Source organism: Sceloporus occidentalis, unplaced genomic scaffold (assembly GCF_023333645.1).
Source record: "Sceloporus occidentalis isolate IW3139 unplaced genomic scaffold, rSceOcc1.0.p SCAF_4, whole genome shotgun sequence".
Classification (NCBI taxonomy): Eukaryota; Metazoa; Chordata; class Lepidosauria; order Squamata; family Phrynosomatidae; genus Sceloporus; species Sceloporus occidentalis.
Genome location: NW_028316984.1, coordinates 142986857 through 143003112, shown reverse-complemented (window position 1 = coordinate 143003112; position 16256 = coordinate 142986857). Strand labels below are relative to the sequence as shown.

Sequence of the window (16256 nt, the reverse complement as noted above, 5' to 3'; positions counted from 1 at the left end):
GAGTGAAAAGGTAAAAAGGAGAGACAGCAGAAAGGAATACGTGTGTTTAATGGCACAAATTTCAGAAAGGCACAAATTTCAGGTATGACAGAATACATAACTAGCATCCAGTTAAAAACTAGCTTAGCCATGAATCCACTAGATGACTTTTAGGGGTGAAACATACAGACCAAAAGGAGCAGCCCAGGGCCACTCCAGCGCCAGTCACCTGGGGAGCGCAGTGACCGAATGGCCTGAAGCGGGCCACTGCTGCAATCCCAAATGAGCCGGCATCAGCAGTTGTTTTTACCACTCCTTTTGCCTGTGGCTTAGGCCACCTTAGCCAGTCTTTTTTGGGCTCAAATCAGACACAGATCCAATCCAGATATAATAAGTAAAACTATTTGGTTATTATACGAACAGGCCAACCTCAGACTTGTTCACTGCCACCTCTTCCTCCTTCATGTATTAGGAAAGTATATTAGATGCTACATTTTGCTGTTTACTACAAATCAAGGTTTCCCATTTCACCCAAATATGTAAAAATATGTCTTATACAAAATCATAATTTCTGTACAAACCATGATCACATTGGATCTTCAATATACTTTACTGAACAATTAGCTTCAAAGTTTAGGATTCCTTCTGAACATATAGGTTTGTTCCTGAATGCCCAGAGACCAGGTGCAGTCTAGAGTGCCTTTGCCTAGTTGAGGCTAGGCCCATTTGAGGTGAGAACATAGATCTAGCCACAATCATGCATGTCTTAGTTTCAAAAAACTGGATTACTACATGCTGCTCCATTTGGGGCTACCTTTGAAAAATCCCTGGAATCTTCAGATAATTCAAAATATTGTAGCAGTTTGACTACTTATGGTTTCAGAGAATGTAATTTTTTTATATACCAACTTATTATTTCTTTCAGCAACAAAGACCTAGTTGTTACATTTAAATTCTATATTGCTTAGGGGCAGGATATCAAAAAGGTTCAGGCTCTTCCCCACAAAGTATACTTGTTGGTTAAAATCAACCGGAGAGGACTTTTGCTGCCATCTCCGAGATGTGGATGACAAGAACACATGAGAGGACTCTTATCGGTCTGGAAAGAGAACTTAGGTAATCTTATCATTTACATCCCACCTTCTTTCCAAAACACTGGGGCCCAAAGTACATGGAAGATTTTTCAAAAAGCACAGCACAATACTTTCAAACACCCTCTTATTACACGATTTAGAATTAAAGGCCAACTTAAGTAAGAAGATATTTAACTGCCAGCGGAGAGAGAGACAAGGGGGGGGGGGGGACCAACCAGACCTCCCACAAAAGGAGTTCCACAGCCTGGGAGCAGTCACCAAGAAGTGTCCTCACCAGACAAACCTGGGAGGGTAGAGGAAGTGAACGAAAGCCCTCTCCTCAAAGAGCTTAAAACACAATTAAGGAAATATGATTGTTTAACCCACCTTTGAAGCCACTGCAGTTCTCCAGTATCTCTATTTCCTGACCAGCAGAGTAAGGAGACTGTGGCGTGTTTTTCCTATACTCTAATAGCTGGATGCACAGCAATGACATCATCTACCTAGACCTCCAAAAGTTTCTAGGGAAGTCTAGGGAGATGCCTGTTGCTGTGCATCCAGATATAGGCGCACAGCTGGACATTTTATTGCCACTGGCCCCAGTTGTCCTCTGGCCAATAAATGGCCATGTTGGGGGGAGGACAAAAATAGCTTCAAAGATGTGTTGAGGAGGAAGCATGTGTTAGTTCTGCCCATGTGGAACGTTATGTCCTCCAATGCAAAATCTTGATCAATGTTGTTGTTTTTAAATAGGATCATACAAAAAGTTGCAATATACACATTTACCTGGTAGTAAGTAGCAATGCAATAAGTAGTACATTTCTGAGTAGATGTGTATTAGGTTCCACTATTAATAAGTTTGCATGAGTTGATGATTATTCTTTCTCTAGACATTTATGTATGAATTATAGGTATGATAAACAAGAAGCAAGCACATATCCCTTCAATTCCAACATTATAAGAGTTGAAGTCAGTTTCAGCGCCCTACTTAGGGTCTCTGACACAATATGGTATAGTGGTTTGAGTGTTGGACTAGGACACTGGGAGACCAGGGTTAAAACACCCTCTTAGCCATGGAAACCCGCTGTCAGCCACTATGGAAAGCAAAGACAAACTCCCTCTGAACAAATTTGCCAAGAAAACCTCGTGATGGGTTCATCTTAGGGTCACAATTGGTTAGAAATGTCTTGAAAGCAGACAACAACAACAACAACGGTCTATACAAGATAAATTTCTGTGTGGGATTTGAATGCATCTAATCAATACAGCAATGTATATAAATATGTACACACAGTAATGCAACATAAACTGCACACCTAGCCATTTTATACATAATTTGTTATTTTCACATGTTTAAATGTCTGAAAATTTTATTATGCATTTTAGTAATGGGAAGCCACTTCCAGCTACACTCTCTAGCAGCCACAAAGCAAATATTTTGAGTGTGTTCATATTACTACAGATAACTCCTGAAAAAGAAGTTGCAAAGTATCCTGAGTGACTAAAAAAATGTTCCTGTTCAGCATCCCAGTTAGCTATGACTTCCTATAAGACACTATAAAATGTAAGAAAGCAACCAGGCCAATGCAGTCTCCCCACCATCAGGTTTCCATTGCATTATCTTTCACCAATAGAAACTTTGGCGCGTTACAGACTGTCGGATTGCGGCAGTCTGCTGCCACCGCCGGTTGCTGCGTCCGGGAATCGCGCTCCTTCTTGCAGCCTGGAAGAGACACCGCGAGGTGCTAGTCACGCACTTGTGGCGTCACTTCCGCCGCGTGACGTGCGGACGCAGAGCGCCCGTTACGTCAAAATGGCGGCAGCCGTGTGGAACAGCCACCGCCATTTGTTACGGACTCAGTCCGTGCTAGGGTTAGGGGCGTCTGGAAGAGACGCCCCTTTCTAACCCTAGCATGGACTGAGTCTGTCCTAGGGTGCCCATTTGTAACGGGCCTTAATGATTTTCTGTGGCTCCTGGGAACATCTGAGCATGCTCAAACCTCACTGAGTTGTATCCAGACATCTTTTTTATTTTACATTTCTGCAAAGGTCAGGGTGTCTCAAAGCCTCCATCTTAGCCCTCTACAGCTCCTTTTCCTTCATTATTGTTGGCATAGGCATACTGAATTTATTATTCATATAAAAGAGTGGACCAATTTAAAGGTGTATATTCTACAAAGAAATGAGCACCACAAAATTACACACTTTTATACTTTCTCAGGTAGAAGTAGAAGTTCTATTTATATACTGCCTTTCAGGTATAATTGTTCTGAAGACCATTTACAATTAAAGGACATTAAAACAATTCAAAGTGGATATGCTTTTAATGAATGTTTTCTCCCAAGCGTTCTGTAAGGCTGAACAGTGTGTATTACATCTTTCCTTCTTCGTGCCAAAAGGTGTATTTATGTTGGTGTGTGTGTATGTGTGTAAGAGGACCAGAACCCACCTTGAGAGATTCAAGCAAGATGCATCATGGTGTTGAGTGCTGTTGAAGATACAGTGGTATGTGTTTTCCTATGTGGTTAGGTGGGATGATATCTTGAGAGCTTTTTGCATGCACGGACTAGTTCCTTCAATTTATATCTGATATAAAGTCAAAGTCATGGCGATTACTATATTTATCTATGCCCTGCCTTTTTCCCAGTCCAGGATGCAAGCCTTACAGAACCCTTGGGAGTTTACAAAGGATAAAAGAGATACAGCATTAAAATTCCTATTATATAAAAATATGATTAAAATAATAAAATTAAAAGCAGTTAAAAGCATGCACATTAGAAAGAAAACAAATAAAGTGTACAGCACATTTTGAAATGCTTGTTCCCTTGAGCAATCAGCCATCAAAGGCCTGCAGGAACAACAACAGCAACAAAAAAGCTTTGTGTATATGTGCATTCAAATCACCTGTCAACCTATGGCCACCCCATGAATTTCATTGACATTGTTTTATCTCCCATGGCTCAATGCTATGGAATTCTGTGATTTGTAGTTCGGTGAGATGTTTATGTGTATGCCAGCCTTACTATAATTTCTTTCATTTAAAACAGTATCTATCTGTAGGAGGGGAAAACAAAGACTCCAGACCACATCACCAGATGTTGTTCAACTGCAACTCCCAGAATTTCTCACTGTTAGCTGGTTAGGTCAGACCACAACATCTGGCCATATGGTTCCTATCCTTGCACTAACATTATCAGACCATCACTACAGCACAACTATAGAATTTACTTTATCAAAGTGATGTTATTGTGATTTTGCATTTTATGTTTAACATTACTCAGGGAATTCTGATCACTGGGCACTTTGAGATGTATTGGATCTGTGTTACTGTTTTACAAAAATAATATTTCTACACTTGCTCTGCTTTAGAATCAATATCTTCTTAATGGCTTTGCTTGCCATAAATAATAAACTTAAGAAATTCATTATTACAGTACTATATTACTGAAGACACAGACAGAAGAAGATAATGCAAGAATCAAGAGCCACAATAATTATTTTTCATCTCAGATTGTACTGACTTTGCTTGACCTCCACATAGCTGAGTGTGAAAAAGATACAGATACTATTTATAGCTATGCTTTCCAATGTCTGTAGTACCTACTGCATTTATGGATTACTCAATTTAAACATCTGATCTACTACCAGATCTTTGTGTAGTATTCTCAGTATTCAGTGTTAGCAGATGAATGAAGATGTCCTACTCTTCTACAAAGAGCAGAACAATAAACCTAAAACCAGGGCCTAAATCTTGTTGTCAGTCGTGACTGGAATAAAGCCATTGCATCAATGGGATTTATCTGTATGTTGACTCAGCATACAACAATTGATTCAATAAGTCTACTCTAGCTAGAACTAACCAACTAGATTCCAGCCCTTGAATCACAAAAGATACTAAAAGGGAGATCGATTTATTTTATCCTATTATGAAAGGAAACATTTCCTTTAGCAAATAAAAATGGCATAATGAATATCACATTACATATCAGTTAAGTCAAACCATTAGCTGCACAGCTCTATGGAATCTAGCCTTTGTGCCTAATACTAGTGTTGATGTATCAGTACTATTACCATCTCCATTAAATCTGTCATGGGGACATTCCATTTAAAAAAAAAAAAAACCACTCCTGAGAAGGAATATATTTGTTTTTGGCTTTTTAGTTCTATGGAACTGATTTCTCAACATTACTTGCTGCTACCTTAGCTATAAAATATTACTTGTTACACCATATCATATAACACAGGTGAGAATAAGCCTCTACCCTTATTAATAAGCTTATCTTCTAAACCAAAAAATTACAAGGGTTGGAAAGGACTGCTAGGGCCATCCACTCCAACTTGCTGCCATGCAGGAATACACAACTAAAGCACTCCTGAAGATGGCCATCCAACTTCTGTTGAAAGACCACCAAAGGAGGAGAATCAGCTAGCCTCAGAGGCAGTCTTTTCCACCGCTGAATAGCTATTAAGAGTAAAATCATCCCTCCTAGTGTTCAGGTGGATTTTTTTCTTTGCATATCTTAAGCAAGTCACATCAGGCAAGTGCAAGATTCATGCATTTGAATAAAGCCCCCCCCCCCTTACACATACACAATTTTCTTACTAACATTAAGGGACATGCTAGAGACTAGAATATATGGATGAACTTTCCTAAAGATTATAAAGTGTAGAGTCTAAACTGAAAGGATGATTCTGTTTGTGGAATGGCCTTCAATCCAATAGAAACTCCCACTAGGAGAAAGTGTGGAAAGGTGGTTATTGCTCATTTCATTTCCAGATTACCTTTCATGCTATCCTTAGGAGGATTTCCCAACTCTCCAGATCAGATTTTTGAAGGGCACAGGATGAATCAAGTGAAAATCACTGGTTGCCTTCCACCAGCAAGACTTTCCAGTGTGCTGAGCTCTACTCATGGGATGTCAGAATCCAAGACATAGAATTTAAAGAGGGTGGGGATCCTATTAGTGAATAATACTATCTAGGTTTTAAACTTTTTTGCTTAAGGCAGATCAATCTACCTATGTTAGAAAAATATTTAACAGATTTCTAAACAACAAATCTCAGATTAATATAGTTTACCAAATGTTACCAGGAAAAACAGAACAATCTTTAATTCTAATTAAAAATCAGCAATATCAAAAGATCATTTTAGCAAACATTTCAGACTGACTCTTACCAAGAGGTTCTGACAAAGCCTCTCAATTGAAAAAACAAATAAATCAATATAGTGCATAGTTTATGTAAAGCCACTGTAACAAGCAAAACATCCTGTGTGCAGTTGTTAATGTTTTTTCAATTAAAAAAATAACTTCTTTCTCAATATTTTAGTAAGACTTATATGATCACTATATTCAATGATGGACTATATTCAATGTTGAGTGAGAGGACTTCTGCTCATGAAATGGGCTTTTCCTTTCTTCTCCTCTGTTCTAAGTGCACACACTTCAAGTCAGCTGCAGAGAGTCACTCAGGTCCTTAAGAGGAGTCTGGGGGTGCATGCACAGAGAGCAGCAGAAGGAGGAGGAGGGATCAGTTCTGATAGTAGATAAACACTATTAGATACAATCGAGTATATTTAGAACAGACAGATAGACAACAATAAATCTATTTTATTCAGTTCAGAGGTACAAATATAAGTAGCCAAATTAGACAACTAGAACACAGCAGTAATTCTGAATAGGCTGTACTCTAGATATAGCCAAGATTTAATCTGATGGGTAAGTCTACTACCAAAGATACATTATTTATATGTTGTCAGTTTATTATTTTTATACTGCTTTAATACTAAATATACTAAAGCAAATAAATGCAAAAACATTTGTTTGCTTCAGTAGTTCTGCAGTATGAGGATGGTGTCCCACAGGAAGAAGCAATAAACAGGTAAAAGCTCAATCTTAATTTTCATGCTATTTTGTGACATTTTTGTCTTCACTGAGTTAAATAATACAGAGCACTTTCTTCTACATGATTCAACAACAACATCCCACCTCAGCCTGGAAAAAGGTTTCCACTATGAAAGCAATGCAATACCTCTCTAGTTGTATACATGCTTTCAATTTTTTTTTCAATCTCTCTTCAAAAAAATCCAAAGGTCTTTACAAATCTGTCTGTTCAGGTTTCCTTGGTTTTTGTCCTCCTTCTGAGGCTGAGCGTATGACATGCCCAAGATCACCCAGTGGATTTCCATAACCAAGCAAATATTTCAATCCTGATCTCTCAAAGACCTTACTCAAAACATCTATACCTCACTGTGTCTTCTCTGGGCTTAGCCCTATACGCATTTAACATCAGAATTAAAGAGTGTCTCACTTGAAAATACACAGAATCAGCTACAGCAATCTCTAACTGCAGTCATACACAGATAGATATTTCAATAAAAGGTTTCCTGATTTGGGCACGTGACCCAAAATTCACAACTTAGCTCGTGTATCTCACTTATATATAAAGTTTTATCAAACCATTTCCTGTATGGCTATGTACTTTATATGTATTAGCCTACTAGCCCCACCACCTTTCCCTTCTCCTTTTACGTCATGTCTTTTTAGATTGTAAGCCTGAGGGCAGGGAACCATCTAATTAAAAAGATTGTATGTACAGCGCTGTGTAAATTTACAGCGCTTTATAAATAAAGGTTATTAATAATAATAACAATAACAAAGTACCAAAATATATTTGCAAAAGTCATCTAATTGCTGCAGTTTCTGCACCAGAATCAGTCCTTTCCTTACTAATCAGTCCTTTCCTTACTAAACTGAACAAGATATGTATCATCACACAATTCCTCACAATTGTAATGCACAGAGGTGGCACAGCAACAAAAGCATAGACTAAGTAGTATACACTTAGCATTTGGTGGGTTTGATAAACCCCTCCCACACACACATATAAACTCATTTCAGAAATATTCCTAGGAAAACTTAACACATTGTTTAGAAAACTATTTCTCCAGAATATTTCAAATTTGATTACCTATTCATTCAGGTTTTCTCCTGCTTTTCTCCAAGATTGGGATGCGATAAACAGATACAAATAATATCAAAAATTTTAATATCAAAACAATATCAAACAGTTATAATACTAAAACAATTTTAAAATGTGGGTTTTAAAAAACAATAGAACACTGTATTACAGTGGGCCCTTGGTATCCACTGTGGTTTGGTTTCAGGACCCCACATGAATACCAAAATCTATGGATGCTCAAGTTGCATTATACACAGTGGGGTAGTACAGTGGGCCCTCAGTATCCATAGGGTTTTAATTCCCAAATCCCCTGCGGGTACCAAAAACCATGGATGCTCAAGTCAGTATTTAACATTTAATATTACCGGTAGTTAGGTGACAAGGGTTGGGAACCAGGAAGGCATTTTTTCCTACACTGAGGTAAGACACAGAGTGAGGCAGGAGTTTAAATTCTGGAAGAGGCTTCCTTATGAGAAATGGAAAGCAGGAATTTAAATTGTGAGAGAGTGGGAAACAAAGTGAAACAAGGGCCTGTTACAGACTGCCAAAATAAAGCTGCTTCGGGTCTCTTTGGAGGTATGCTGTTTAAATGATGCAGGCATCCTAATAATCTGAAAGCTGCACCAAAGCTGCACTCCAGTGCTTAGGAATGGAGTGTGGCTTTGGCACGACCGCTGGACTCTTAGGACCCATGCATCATTTAAATAGCATACCTCCAAAGAGACCCGAAGCAGCTTTATTTTGGCAGTCTGTAACAGGCCAAGGAGTTTAAATTTTTGCAGCAGCTTTGTGGTGAGGATTGGCTTCCATGGGTGATGGAGGCAATCACAGAACACTCCACTATTGCCCTGGGACTGCTTCTCAGCCTAGCCATTGCAGGTTTAAAAAAGTAAACATTTGTTCATTTCAAATGTGTTTGCTCAAATCTACAGATATCAAACCCACAGATACTGAGGCCCCACTATAAAACAATATCCATTATATAAAATGGCAAAATCAAAGGTTTGCATTTTGGAATTTTTAAATAAATATTTTCAAGTCACGGATGGTTGAATCTGTTGATACAGAATCTGTGGACATGGATGGCAAACTGTACCTGTCCATTAAAAGCCCATTCCTTAGAAGCTAATCAACTGCCAAAAGAACCCTGTACAAGGTCTTTTACGGCAGGCCTTCCCAGACTAGGTTAGATCCATTAGACTTGCCTTCCCCCTCTATTGACACCTCTATTGCTACCGATGCCAAAACTGATTGATACCATCACCCCCATCACCCCTCCTCTAGAGGAAGATTCATTTCTACCACTAATCTGCCCAAAATTTTAATGTATTCCTATTGGATAGTTTTAAATTTTTTGATGTTTAATCTCTTTTTATGGGTTGATCATTGTTTTTATGATGGGGGAGGGATGGGGTTTTGAGGTTTTTAAATTGTAATTTTTAATTGTTTGATGTTTTATTTATACTGTTGGAATCCGCTTTGATTCCTTTGTGAAAAAGCAGAATACAAATTATTATTATTATTATCATTATTATTAATGAGCCTTATCCCACAAAAAACCATAGCAGAAATGGAGCTGGAGAGCAGCGGCCTTCTCCATGCCTTATTGCAATGGCATGGTAGCACTACAGTTTTCTTTCTGTCAAACAGAGTTTGCAACTAGAAAAAAAATACGTACTTTTACAACCATCTCCCATGGAAAAAGAACTGAGGTGCTAAGACATCATGAAGTAAAGCACAGAGAAGGCCACTGCTCTCTGGCTTCATTTCCGCTTGGTCTTCTCAACAACAATAACAAGGAGAAGACCAGGAGATGGGAAGTCTAGGCCTTAGAATAACTTTAAAAAGCCCTCTTGCATCGCCACCAAACATGCCTCTGAGTATGTGAAGACAAGAACAGCCTGACCTGTGAATCTCAAAGCCCAGAGCAGGCTTGTATAGGAAAATATGGTCTTTCAGATAGCCTGGATCCAAACAGCACTGAGCTTCATAAGTCATAACTATACTTTTAATTGTGCCCGGAACTGTATTTAGGATTATACTCTTCCAGCCTCAGAGGAAGGGAAAGGCAAACCTCACTAAGAAAATCCCACGATAGGTTCCCTTTAGGATCACCCTAAATTGGAAGCAACTTGAAGGCACATAATAACAGATCGTCATTCAAAGAAATCATCACCCAGCTTGTTCTCAAAGGTCTAAAAAACGACTTTATATCATTTTGTGTCATTTAAGTTGCAATCTTATGCTCCTTTATCCAAGAGTAATCATAATGGGGCTGTATAAGCACATTAAAAGTCAAGAGCTTACTAAATGGGGAAAGGGAAAATGTGAAATGTTTGGGTTAAATCAGTCATGCCCATCCAACACTCCCAAGGGCAGTACAACTGCACACAAGTGAGGGAGGGGCTCATTAAAACTGTGATTTACAAGCCAAAAGCCAGTCAGTGGAGGATTCATTGTTCCTTACAAGCCACACCCCTATAATCAATAAGGCTATAATCTGGTTCCCTTACTGATGAACAACAGCAGCGGAACAAAAATACTCCCTTTCTCAAGTAACAGATTTTTAAAATAAACTTATAGTATTCCTCTTAAAATGACTTTGAGTTTCCTTGATTGTTTTAAACAGAAAATACTCCATACATGAATTGGAAACACGTTTCTAACCCACTCTTATTGCTTGGTGCTATAAGGCACATGCTTACATCAAGGAGTGATTAATCATAATTTGCTTGCTATTTTATAGAAGAATGCCAAAAGAACAGTCTATATTTTTTTAAAAAATTAAAAATAAATACTCATTCCCCTATAGCAGATTTCCTTCAACCCTCACTGCTGGCAGATTTTCTTTTTTAATCCCTGGCATACCTGTCCCTTTTAAAAGTAAGTATATGCGTCTGTATTTATATCCTTGCGTCAGTGCTGATACCAATACCAATGTTTAGCCACAATCTCCATCTGTCTCCATGCTGGAGCATATTTGCATGAATAAAAGAAACGCAGATGTACCAACATGAACAGATTCAGAGGTCTAGTGTCACTGCCTCTCTTGTAGAGTCCTCCTCTACACATGAAAGGGAGATTAGAAAAGAGTCTTGTCCCGGTGACCTTAGGTGAAAGAAGCTAACAGAGCTTCCACACCAACACCACCCTGCCAAGACCCATGTAATGTCTGCAGAGAGCACAACCTCTCAAGACAATACCATAGCATTGCAATCTTGTCAACATGGGTCCTCCAACTTCTAGGATCCGACATGCATGACCTGGAGCCTCGACACTGCAAAGCAAAAACAGTGTCCAGTGGATGGATGAAAGCAGAGGGACCACGAGGAAGAAGCTCAACCTGGCCATCCCTTCTTCTTCCCCTGCAAGGAAGGCTCGGCCGAGCTCCTTTTTAATGCCGCATCCCCACCCCCCTCCTCTTGCTGCCTGCAAAGCCAGAATAATAGCCAAGCATGGAGACAGGGTTAGGAGGGGACCTGAAGGTGATTCCCTTCGCCTCCTTGTTCTAAAGTTGCTCCGGTTCCCTCCGTGGCTGGGAGCCCAGAAGAGGCCTAAAGATGGCAAGGGTGCCTGGGGAGCATCCCTGCCACACTGGTGGGGACCAGGTATGGCCTCTTCACTTCAAAGGAGGACCAGGCAACGCAAAATGGAGGGCACATGACCAAATAAAAAGCTACAAAAAGAAAACACTCCTAGAAATATAAATCCATACTTCTTAGTGATGCTCAAAGTGGAGGATGTTTTGGAATTCTTCCTGCAGAGAAGGAGGTTGAAATGGAGGGCATATCTGAGAAAAGGAGGATGCCTGGTCCCTTGGGATGGGACCTGGCTGGCAGACCGCAGGGGTCAGGATGAGGGCAATAAGGACACTAATTAGGACACCAATGAGGAGGAGCCAGGAAAGGAGATGCCACGACATTCGTTCCTCACACCCACCCAGACTTGGCTCTCCTTTTTCAGGACACATCCTACATTTTAGCCTTCTGTCCAGGAGAAACTCCCAAAGGTCCTTCTCCCCGCTCAGGGAAAGGTTCCCTCAGGGGGTCTGTCTAGAAAGCACTTCCTTTCCCTCCCATGGACGCCCTCCCAACGGTCCTGCAGGAACACTTCTTCTTCTTCTTCTTCTTCTTCTGCAGGATGACCAGACTGGGTCCTCTTTCTTCCAGGACCTGTCCTACATTGCAGCTTTCTGTTCAGGAGGCATTCCAAAACGTCCTCCATTTTGAACATAAGAAGCATGAATTTACAATTCTATGAGTGTTTCCAGCTTTTATTTGGTCACGTCCTCCATCTTTCTTGAAGGCCCTCCATTTTGACCATGACTGAGAGGCATGGATTTACTTTTCTATGAGGTTGACATTTCTATGAGCATCTCATTTCTATGAGGAGGTTCTTGAATCTCACTCTGCGAGAAACGCTGGGATATAAATCCTTGAAATAAATAATGAATTCAAGGAAAAATTTCAGCTTCTCCTGTACATCCTCCAATTTTCTTTGAACGTCCTCCATTCTGACCATGACTGAGAGAGGTGTGGATTTCCATTTCTAGAAGTGTGTTTCATCCTCCAATTTCATTGAACATCTTCCATTCTCACCAGGCCGAGAGAGGCATGAATTTCTATAACTATGAGTGCTTTTCTAGTTTTCCTTGGCGGTGTCCTCCAATTTCCTTGAACGTCCTCCATTTTGGCCATGAGTGAGAGAGGAATGGATTTCCATTTCTAGGAATGCTTTTAGCTTTTATTTGGTCATGTCCTCCGATCTCCTTGAACGTTCTCCATTTTCAGCAGGACTGAGGGAGGCGTGGATTTCCATTTCTACAAATGCTTTTTATCATTTCCTTGAACGTCCTCCATTCTCACCATGACCCAGAGGCATGGATTTCTGTTTCTAGGAGTGTGTCATGTCCTCCATACATGAATTAAAACACATTTCTGACCCACTCTTATTCCTTGGTGCTTTAGGGCACATGCTCACAGTAAGAGGCATGGATTTCCATTTCAAGGAGTGTGTTGTGTCCTACAATTTCCTTTAACATCCTCCATTTTCGGCTATGGCTGAGAGAGGCGTGGATTCCCATTTTTAAGTGTCTCACATCCTCCATATTTCGTTGAGCGTCCTCCATTCTCACCATGGCTGAGAGAGGCAGGGATTTCCATTCTTAGGAGTGCCTTTAGCTTTTGCTTGGTAATGTCCTCCAATGTCCTTAAACGTCCTCTATTCTGACCATGCCTGAGAGAGGTGTGGATTTCTATATCCACGAGTGCTTTTGTTTCTCTGGCCATGTCTTCCAGTTTCCTTGAACACCCTCCATTCTCACAACGTCTGAGAGAGGCATGGATTTCCATATCTAGCAGTGCTTTTAGCTCTTGCTTGGTCGCGTCCTCCAATTTCCTGGAACGTCCTCTATTCTGAAAGAGATGTGGATTTCTACATCCACAAATGCTTTTACTGTTTCCTTGGTCTTGTCCTCCATGTTTCCTGGAACGTCCTCCATTCTGACCACTACTGAGAGAAGCATGGCTTTCCATATCAAAGAATGTCTCACATGATCCTCCATGTTTCCTTAAATGTCCTCCATTCTGACTATGACTGAGAGAAGCACGGGTTTCCATCTTCTAGGAGTCGTGTCCTCCATTTTTCCTTGAACGTCCTCCATTCTGACCACGAATGGGAGGCATGGATTTCCACCTCTAGGAGTGTGTCACGTCCTCCATGTTTCCTTGAAGGTCCTCCATTCTCACTATATCCGAGAGGCACATAGATTTCCATTCTCTAGGAGCGTCCCCCAGCCTTTCACCCGGCCTCGTCCTCCATTCTGCGATGAGGAGGAGGACCGCTGCCCTCCCTCCCTCCCTCCCTCCCTGACCTGGGGAGAGGGCAGCCTGCCTTACCTGGAACGCGGCCGGCGTCCCTTCCTGCCTTCCTTTCTCCTCAGAGACGAAGCGGAGACCGGGAACCTTGCCTTTATGGCCCCATGTCTTGGGAGGAAGCGTGGTCTCTATGGTGACTGCGGGGCCGGGGAGCCTGGGGCGGATAACGGGCCACAGAGAGACGGCCGTTGCCTCCTCCTCCTCCTCCTCAGCCGCGTCTCAGGCCCGCTCTGCTCCTCCTCAGCTGCAGTCCACGCACGACGCGACGTCTCCCGCGCGACGCCAGCCAGCCGCCCTCCTTCCCTCCCCTGCATCCACCCGAGCGCCAGGCATTCTCTCTCCCTCGCATACACAAGCCCCCTCCACCTCCCGACGTACCTGGGACGCGATTGGCTCGCTGGCGAACGGCCCCTGAGCCCCATTGGAGGGTTCTGCTGTCAATCATTCTTGCAGCGACTGTGTGGGGTGGGCGAGGAGGAGGCCGTCTCTTAGAAACGCTGCTGCCCTCACGTTTGCTTGTGTGAGGCGAATCGCGGCGAGGGTCCTCGTCCTGCGCCGGAGGGGAAAGGGATGCTGGGAGTTGTAGTTCTTGAGCGGCTGTGGGGCTTTGAGGGAGTGTGAGGGAGGGGGCGGGCTGAACAGAAGGAATTGCGGGGGTTGGAGAGTGGGCCTCTTGGCGTCCTCTTCCGCTTGGGGAGGGTCTAGTTTTATATATATACATACATATATATATATATATATATATATCAGAATCAGTTTCAGTATTATATATATATATTATGTATATATAATACATAATATACACCAGAATCATTTTCAATATATATATATATATATATATAATATTACAAAATATATATCAGAATCAATTTCAACATTTATATATATATATATATATATATGTAAAACTTTAATTAATATATATATATTTAAAAAATATAATATGATACATGATATATCTCAGAATCAGTTTCAGCATCATATGCCGTGTTTCCATGAAAAGACATTGTCTTATATTTATTTATCCTCAAGAAGAAGAATATAATATATATACATGTTATATTAGATATATATATTAAACATATATATATATATATGTAACATATATAAATCAATTTTAGCATTTTAATATATATATATATTAAACTAACTTTAATATATATATACATAATACATTATATATATATATATATATATATATATGCTGAAATTGATTGAATTATTTTTCCCATTTAAAGGGTCAGTTCTTTGCCTATTCTGTTCCTAATATGTTTTGTGGGATTAAAAGGGTGCCTGACAGCATCATATTTGGAAATGTGGCCATGAAGAGAAACGGATTTTGATGGGGCCTCTTCAGTGAAAAGTATATGAAATCCAAACCGGCTGGGATCACTAAGAGGGGAAATCTTTAACTCCTCTTCTCTACAAACATGTATCTATCAAGTGACAAAATACAATTGCTGCATCTTTTCCCATATTTTTAGAGAAAAGTTCTGTAACCAGAGGCATTCCATCAACCCTGCCTTCTGTTTCGAAAATATAGTTTTGTACACATAAAAAGAAAGAGAGAGATCAGTTAAATCAATGTGTATGATAATATGGGCAATAATGACTTTGGTCCAGAACACACTCCAGAAATAATCCAGTTTGAGACTGCTTTAACTGCCCTGGCTTAGTGCTAGGGAATTCTGGGAATTGTATTTTCATGAAACACTTAGCCTTCGCTATCAGAGAGCCCTGGTGCTGCAATAGATTACAGTTCCTAGGATTCCTTAGCACTGAGCCAGGGCAGTTAAATCGGTGTCAAACTGGATTATTTCTGCAGTGTGTTTTGGACCTGAGTTGTTGTTACATGCCTTCTTCAAGTGATTTCTGACTAATGGCAACCCTAAGGCAAACTATCATGGGGTTTTCTTGGCAAGATTTGTTCAGAGGTGGTTTGGCATTATCTTCCCCTAAGGAAGAGAGAGAGTGACTTGCCTCTGGTCAGTAGGTTTCCATGGCCAAGCAGAGAATCGAACCCTGGCCTCCAGACTCATAGTCCAACCCTCAAATCGCTAGGCCACGATTACTGCTATTAGATATTAATAACCTGTTTACCAATTAAAAAGCTGTTGCTGAATAGACTGATTAGAATATGATCAAAATAACTCCTGTGATGTCCTGCTAAGGACTCATCCATGCTACTGGTATGTGCTGCATAATGTCATGCCATATATAATGTTGCTTCGTGGCAATCTTTTTTTATAAAGAGTGTGTACAATCAGGCAAAAACCAGCTGTTACCTTGGAAAACAAGAAGTTTCCATAAAACATATCCAAAGGTAGCCGTTTTGACCATGCAGCAAAGTACAATAACATCCCAAATC

The 16256-nt window shown here is 40.6% G+C and overlaps 1 protein-coding gene across 2 annotated transcripts in view; it reads right to left on the bottom strand.

Moving 5' to 3' along the window:
• Window positions 1-14197, bottom strand: part of TTBK2 (tau tubulin kinase 2) — an 84176-nt gene extending 69979 nt beyond the window's left edge. For both annotated transcript variants that reach the window (XM_089521866.1, XM_089521867.1), the window contains exon 1: window positions 13910-14197. The gene's annotated coding sequence lies outside the window, so the exon portion shown is untranslated. The remainder of the gene's footprint in view (window positions 1-13909) is intronic.
• Window positions 14198-16256: the final 2059 nt, after the last annotated feature.